Consider the following 8933-nt stretch of genomic DNA (forward strand, 5'->3'; position numbering starts at 1 on the left):
TCGTACATGTACACGTAACTGAACATAAATTGATTATCAAAGTCTTATCGTTTTATTGGTCGACTGATGCAATATCGATAAATCTCTGATAAACAGCGAAAATATAGAATTACAATAGAGTTTAGACTTTGATTATTTTTCAAACAAAGATACATTACATAGCACAGGAGGGAGTTCAAGAAATCCTTAAAAGGGAAAAAACCTGACTATGTCAGTTGATAATACCAAATGAATGAAAACAAAGATTTCATTCCAGATTCGATAGCCTCACGCCTATGATGCGAACAATATACATACTCCAATGCCTCGAGGCTATGTACTATGTTCCTGGATCCAGGTTTTCACGTGACGTCATTGCGGGCAATCCTTCAATCATCCCCATTGATTTCGAATAAATTGATATCATCGCCCAGGTTTTTAAAATAGATCTTTCGTACCAAAAATAGCATCAGGCTCGTTCATATGAGGAGCTTTTTATATCGGGTGGTCAAAAAAACACGCCGAACATCACGGGTTAATAACTCTTGATCATTTTCTTACACGGTGTTGAAATTTATTCCATATACAGATCAAGTATTTCTATGCTAATTCCGACATTTTGGTGGTGCAGTAAGCTTTGTTGGTCTTTATTTAACAGCCAATTGAAGGAAACTGTTGGATGCCCTTCTTGCTTTTTTCGAATCAAAACATATTTTCGCGGTCATCTAATTCTTTGTCTTGAATTTTTTTACTGCCAGATGTAGTATCGCTTCGTTTTGTCACTCTTCCTGTGCGAAACCGAAACCTTTTATTTATTTCCCCTATGTCATGCGAAATTAATCCATTCCTGATCAATCATTATCTTCTATAAACGGCATCGAGTAGGTTGTGGAGGGAGCTATATTTAGATCACCTTGCGATGCACTCTGCAATTAGGCTCAAAAATGGAGAAAGGCGTCATTTGTTTTGATAATACCATACAGGGTGTCCCTAAAAGTGGGATTGCAAACATTATGCCTCGAAAGTGCTGTTATCAACATGAATTTAAGAATGATATAAAAATAGGAGAAAAAACTTTTTTGTTTCATTAGGCGAGACTTTTTTATACCTTGGTTAGCATGCCCGCTGCTATTAACTGAAAGTGCGAAAATAAAATTATTCCACCCTCCTCAGCTTGTCCTTGGATGGAAAAGCACGCTAACCAAGGTATAAAAAAAGTCTCGCCTTAGAAGGAGGAAACGTTAGAAAACAGATTCGCCAGTCTGTGAGTCCCTACATCATGTGACAGCTCATTTTGTCTACATTCAGTGAGGGAACACTAATACATATACTAGTACATGTACAACCAAAAAGTTAAGCTAGGGTTTTCATCCTTGTATTAGCTTGGCCAGTAGCGCCACTTGGTCAGTGCAACGATGTACAGCGATCAGACACACATTATGACAGAAGCGGTCGCGGTTATCGGTCAACGCATTAATCATATGTCGGAAAAAAACTACCACGAAGCAAGCGAATGAAGATGACATGGTTTGCCTCAGAAATCTGTGATTTTATTTAGATACTCATCACCAATAATCATGATAACCAAAAAAAACTGCTTTTTCATTACATAGTGATAATAATTTCAATCAATAATCCTAAAATATCTAAGAATTACAATCAAATCTATAGTTATATACTGGATGTGTATGGTTTACTAAAATATGCATAGCCCAGATATCGAGATCTAGGCCTACTCTCATGATACGCAAAATCGATATTTGAAAGGCAGCGTATTATTTTAGAGAAAACGCTATTGACTACATAATGTTGGTTAACGTCATGACAAAGCTGTTTTCTTGGCGCTGATGTGTTGAATTCATATGACAACACTGTAAGTACGTGTATGATGACTCATTCGCATTTGTTTAAGATGAGGCAGTTTGAGAGGAATACTCTAGTAAAAAGAAACGTCCTTGACCCTCTGCTCCGCCTCGGATTTCGGTCTGCATTTTCTGTCATGATTTTACAACCAAGGACATCCAGCTCGGTATCAGTTCCTTAATCTTTCGAGTTGGTTTGGGAATGGCTTGTGGTGTCCACTCTAACCCCTTTGTGACATTCTATGTTTGTTACTGGTGTCCGATTCATCGGTTTACCTTATTCATCGTGGATCCTGTTCGGAAGTAGAGGGCGACTTCTGTGGGAAGCTATTTCAAAAATGAAAAACCAACAAATAGGCTCATCTCTTAACCAGTCTGTTGTCTCGATAGTATAATGAATGACAATACATGTAGCATATATTCTGCTTGTAGGTATTTTGTGACAAATGTCAAATCATTAAAACTGAAACGGAAACTTTTGCCCTCGGCAATGAACTACGCGTCACCATCTTCGTGGTCTTTAATAATGAGTAGGTGGTTGGCGTCAGTTTGAAGTAACTAACTAAATAAAACCACACATCAATGCGGTGACAGTCGACCTTCGCGTTGAACAAAAGCTCCATCCTCGATGCCGCTGCAGACGATGTATGGTAGTCAACACTGGCAAGCTACATTAAGCGTATAAAGTTAAAGCTGACTGGTCAAATATACATTCCCGAGAGTGCGGCTTCGGCCTTATTCGGGAATGTGTATATTTGACCCGTCAGCATGACGCCGATGGTCACGCGTCGGCTTAAAGGTCAAGGAGTCAGCGGCGTTTTACTTCTGTGTGTTTGTTCTAGTTCTGTTTAGTGGGTAAATTATTTTTCTGAAAGTATTTTACGGTTTCCAATTTTGATATTTGTTCCGCACAACTACTCAGGCGGGCGCGAAAAACCTTTGGTGCACGGGAGTTCGAACTTTACGTCAATCACCCCGCTATTACGACGCAAAGTAATTTCGATTGCCGTTGCAGAAGCGAGGTAATCAAGCGCCACCAGCGCGACGTCGTCGTGCAGATTTTCGTCTCCGCGCAGCGCCAAGCGGTACATCGGTCCACACAAAAACTATCTCTGCAGGGAGACCCCTCCTCGGGTGCAGTCGGGATTAAAATCGGAAACGTGATCATAGTTCAGTCAGTTTTTGAATTTTATGTGTTATTCAATGATGGGAACTACTCTTTTAGAATGGAAGGTGACAGCTTGGTAATAATACCATGGTCCTTTAGCACCGAAATCTTCCCTTAAGCTTACTCCGAGTTATGACTGATGTTCGAATAGGCGGGCTACAGTTCTTCTCATCAGCTACATGATTATTGTACTTTCAGATGACTCGTCGCACCCAACCATGGGTCCACCACCCAGCTTGCATCACGTGGAGGCGTCCCTCTTTCTCGATCCTCCGTCTCCCTTACCCAGATCGCCAGGCACTCGAGGAGATACGGTCCATACTCCGCGACGGGATGCGTCGCACCACCACCGTCACCCCTTGGACGATCGGCCAGAAGGGCGCAACATTCCAGCCTAATTATCCAAGTCCAAATCAACGCCCTTCTTTCGCCGAAAACAGGCAGCTGAATGTAACACAATTCGATGACAGAGACGAATTGATATCTGCAGATTCGGAGGAATGTTGTTGGTGCACCAGACGAGCCAAGGCACCTGAAGTAAGGGTCCGTTTCTGCGATGTCCTTGGGCCATTCTCGTGCGCAGACTGCACCAAATTACGCAGATGCCAACGCTCTATCACGTGGGCTAGTAACAGTGCTGTGATGCCCGACTTCGCCGGCGCCGTAACCAGAGAGACTTCACTCCTCGCACGGCGACGCGCTTCACAGGAGGCGAGGGTGTGCTTGTACATGGGACAGAAAGCTCCCCACCGGACAGTTGCTGCCAAAGACGATAGAAGGACGCTGAATTCTCGCCCAAGTTCCACTTGGTCGCGTTCTGATAGAACTGCCAGACCCGATGCTATGTCCGCAACATCAAATTCTACCATCCTGTATCGTGGCGAGCTATCGACATGTACGCCACCATTAGCAGCAAAGCGTGACTTCGCCGCTTCGTCTTTAAGGAATTGATACCGAACTGGAGGTTTTGGTTGTCTCACCAAAACCACTCGGGTGGAGCTGAAATGTAGACCAAAACCGAGGCAGGGCCGAGGTTGTGGCCAGCATTTCAGCTCCACCCGAGCTTGGCCCGTTGTCGTGAAGCTGTTTGCAGATGATGACTATTAAATTACATGTCCTCAGAAATATTACGGCATATGGCATATGGCATAAGGTAAACCGATACCTTTACTCATCGTGACCTCGCAGTTAGAGGATTCAGGCCTTACCCAAGCATCAAAGGATCGTCCCTTTGGGATCGTCCATGTATTTGCCTTTTAATGACATGCAACACCCGGGAAATGAAACTAATGATTTATTTTTGATTTGTATAAAATTACATCAAACATTTACAATAATTTTGATACATGTACGTACTTATTCGTACGAAACGTGTGCGACTATCCTTTTGACGACAACAGCGTGACAATACAATGCAATTTACAGTATTTGTAACGCACCTTTCAATCAAAGGGCTATGGCTATTAGCGAAATCAGCGGAAACTGCAGAAACTTCGCGGAAACACGTTGGTTTTTTTCCTGAATGCTTCACAAACATCGCGATTAGACAATTGATACTTATAGAATATTACAAATATCTATTTTATATTTCATATTTTCATATCTAATGTCGACATCCTCATACTATCTTTAGGCTGATTCCGCCCAGTTTCCGCAGATTCGGCTAAATCAACAAAGCCCTTTCAAGGTCGCACTGCTCAAAGCGCGAGAAAAAAACTTCTACCTGTCAAGATTCATGTTATTGTTAAACTTGCTTTCATCGATTTCTACTCGGTATCGATCATATCCTGATCAATAATGATTTCTTTGAATTAGAAAATCGTTGTTCTCTTTGTTACGAGAGTGCATGTGTCAGGCTCATTCTTAAAACATGCGGGCTTTCAACGTGGAGCGAGATCGGAGTGACTTGGCCTGCTTCTTCGTGTTAGAAACCGCAGTGATATAAAGTGCAGAACCGCAACAGATCGCGGTTGAAAAGTTCTACATGTAGGATAGGGGATCGAATGATGTTCTAGCATGCGCTGTTAATCTCTGCGGTCGTGACGGTCATGGTCTCTATAGAACCATATACACTGATAGCGCCACAATACAATACTGTAACGGACACTTTTTCCAGGGTGATGTTTTAGAATGCTACACCGGCCCTGGATGGCATTTAATGATTTATATCGTCGAGCGTAGCCCTTCGACCTAATACAGTCATGTAATCTTGATGACAAGCGGATAACATCTTACCAAACGCACTCAATATATATTTCGTTCTAAAAGTGAAGAACTGATAAGGATGGTTTTTCAGTTCATTTTTCTACTTCTCCATTGTGATACAGGACTTTGTCAGAGTCTGATCCAGTCCGATATGAATACATCAGGTACATACTCTTGTTTCACCGATCAGAGACCGTTTCAGAATTTTCAAGAAACACGAGATATTCACATGGTCGTTCGATGTCATTCAACATGTTCAATTTGGATAGACAATGAATTGGCACCGCCATGTTGTCGGATAGTCATCACTTCATGTGCCGACCTGGCGTTTGTTGCCATTTCGTAGTGATGATGCGTTCATAGATCAAAAGTTAGGCATTCGAGTTTTGTATATTTTGTGAAATTTAAAGAAATATGAGAACTTCTGCGTCACTGTTTAAATGATTACTATGGTAGTTTCCATGAATCACCTGCACGTAGTCAATAACGATCTGCCCTTGTCGCAGTTGGCTATCGAATCCAAGATTTTACTACTGATATAACCCTCAGTATAAGGCTGCTAACAGTTTAACCGCTGCTGCTACCCAAAACTAGAGTCTTTCAATAAATACATGTATATTTATATTGAAAGATTCTGCCAAAAAATACTACATCGTACCCCTCCGTCATGAGATAATTTGGCTTCTTGTATTCAATGGCTATCGCTATTTTTGGCTGGTTGTAGCATGATTTTTTTATTTATCATGGAAATGTTACTTTTTAACTCGAAAACAACTGGCAATATCATACGTTTTCTTCGGTTAGAAGTGATTTTTGTAAGATTGTCCTCTCCTTTGTCAAGTGGCGTCAAATGCTGATACGAGGCAGAGAGAAGGGGTGAATATTTCCAACGTCGCAAGCATAATAAAGCTCATTTCGTCCAGTCATCTATTGAGACATCTTGACCCTCAATGTATTGACATCGGAGGAGATACCGCTGGAAGTTCAGTATGTTATTGAGAAAGTAGGCTCTGTAACTATGATCATGAGATGATCTCTGTGAGCTAAGAGTATGTCTGCTGTCACTTAGAAGCGATCGCCTGGACGAGTGATATGATAAGAAAATGCATATTTTTTCGTGGACATTTAGAGGAGGTCGCTTGTGATACCACTACATGCATAGGATTTCACTTGGCGTTTTGTGACCGATTTGGCTATGATGTGATAACGATACACTACATAGCCCGAATGGACATCATCTTCGAGCGAATTCTTTGAATGCTAGAAGTGTTGACCAAGGTTCCTTATGATGTGATACTCCGATTATTACTTACTTTGTAGATTAGGCTCTTCTCCCTTTAGAGGGACATAAGGTCACAAAACGTTCCCACCATAATTTTCTGTCCTTGGCTGCCCGTTGCGCCTCGTCCCACGTCAGCCCCATCCAATGTAGCTCGTCGGACATTGTTCTGCACCAGGTGGCATGCTTTGGTCGGCCACGTTTCCTCTTTCCTTGGGGACTCCTGTAGAAGGCAGTCTTTAGGCTATGGTGCTCGGCTTCATCCGGAGGGCATGTCCAAAAGCCATCTCAGCCTGCCCCGTCTGATTTCATTGGCAAGATCCTCAGTCCGAGTCCGATTAGATTTCCCTTGACCAAAACACCTTGCAGACCCGTGCAGGCACCTATTGTGGAAAAGAGACAGTTTGTTCATTGCATCCTTGGTTGCCGGCAACGATCACTTGACATGCCGGTGTTGAGAAGACACGATTATTGAAATTGAAATAGCCTTTGACATCAAAACCGTGTCATCATTACCGTCTACGGGGTCAAAGAGCCCGCGAGACGTCGTCAGGCACATCATAGGGTAGCCCCTCTGTTTAGAGTACGGCGGCTGGGAGAGGACATCACTTTTTAAAAAATAATTTTTTCCCTGAAATATCTGATTGATGGACTTATTACATGTATCTCGATCGTTCGAGATATTATCTTGATTGATCGAGATAATGAGTCCATCGATTTTAATAGATATGATTGATCAAACACCTATCATAAGAAAACTGACCATTACGATTAAGACATCAATTTCATTACGATTTTGTCTCGCATTTAGCAAGAGGGTTACCCTGGCATATTCTGCGGATCGTTGTACGATTTCTGCGAATGGCCCAGTAGACATGATTTTATCGGAGCATACTGCATCGTATGGACGCAATCTCGGCGAGATCAGCTCACAGACATGATCGTACAGATCTGTGTGTTGCTTTAGACCACGCTCGTGGTGCTGCCCGCCCCTCCGCTAAGGTTTGTGACAGGCAGTCATTTTGATTCAAATTTTGCTGAGTCAAAGGTGGAATATTGCCAATAATTTCTCTCTCTTACATTTTTTTTTGCACATTAATACCCGAATGCTCTCAAGCAAAGGGCATGGGAAGTATGCATACATGTACACACTTTGGGGTAAAATGTTGCCTTTGGAGCAAGCTGCATATTGCATTGTATTGTTTAGTGAAGACACTTTTCAACACCTTTCGCGAGCAATTATTCGCCCATAATTACAAGTACACAGTTTTCAGAGGGTCCAGGAATTTTCTTGCAAAATAATACGGGACAAAGAAATGATTATTGGCAGAAATGTGGCCAAAATGTCACTTTCAAAAGATCAGGATGGCGTCCTAATAAGACTGGCTGGATAGATGTGTCTTGAAGCCTCTTGATAAATTCTATCAAAGACTTTGGCATTTCTAATTTCCGGCAGAAGACCACCCTACGACATGAACTTCATTAGGAGAAGCTGCGGTCACCATATCTGGTAAACAGCGAGTTGCATCATTGAGTCAGAAGACGCGTAAACCTTCTCTTGCTAAATATCTAAATACTGAATTTAGTATATTTTGCAAAATAATGCTTTTCTAACATCCATCGTCTGGTTTCTTTCAATTCCATATCCCATTAGTCCACTTGGCCAGGATGTTCAACAACCAAGACAATAACAAAATCAGGTGAGAATTCAATTCGTGGCAGGGGATCCCGTTGCTATGGTGGACTTAGATCAACCTTAATACATTATACAAGTAAAAATGTGGACTAATTCAACAGAGCCCGATACAAAAACTGCGCGTCGTTCGGTCTCCACTTCAAGAGGCGTTTATCTAGAGCCGGATCGAGGCCAGTTTGACGAACCTTCCCCATGTAATAGCGAAATGAATCGACCTGAACCGAACACGCCTCGGGACGGTTCAGGGGGGTTGTCATGAACCAGTACCGTGTAAAAAGGCCTAATGAACCTGGTCAGGCAGGCACCAAGATGAGAGGAACGCAAATTTTTCAGTGCCTCTTATTTGGTATCACCCGGGCGGTATTCCATGATCCGGAATTAAAGCGAATTTCTCACAAGCAATACAATCCCGTTCTCGTGCCTCAGTCGGTATCAAAAAGCAATTCATTGATGCATCGTATTGATTGCAGACCCTATTGTACAGTTGTTCATCTAGCCGAATGTAGCTATAACTGTTTACGCATGACTTTTAAACAGGAAACGATATGGTAAATTTTCTCCGTCCGAGAAAATGTAAACAGCAATCTTAATCGCAGGTCGTGCGAATTCCCCCTTGATACCGAGCTGGAGGTCCTTGGTTACCTTGTCAGGACCGCTGAGAAAGACTGAAAATGCAGTCAAAGTTTGATGTCTTCTTAGCGGTTTTGACTTGACAACCGCAGCGTACAGCAAAGCATAGGGTTC

The 8933-nt window shown here is 42.4% G+C and overlaps 1 long non-coding RNA gene across 1 annotated transcript; it reads left to right on the forward strand.

Moving 5' to 3' along the window:
* The first annotated feature begins 4868 nt into the window (after positions 1-4868).
* LOC135487530 (uncharacterized) lies at positions 4869-8177 on the forward strand. The gene is made up of 3 exons (XR_010446867.1): positions 4869-4995; positions 5337-5378; positions 8148-8177. It is a non-coding gene; the product is annotated as an uncharacterized LOC135487530 (long non-coding RNA).
* Positions 8178-8933: the final 756 nt, after the last annotated feature.

This window comes from Lineus longissimus, chromosome 5 (genome assembly GCF_910592395.1).
Source record: "Lineus longissimus chromosome 5, tnLinLong1.2, whole genome shotgun sequence".
Lineage (NCBI taxonomy): Eukaryota > Metazoa > Nemertea > Pilidiophora > Heteronemertea > Lineidae > Lineus > Lineus longissimus.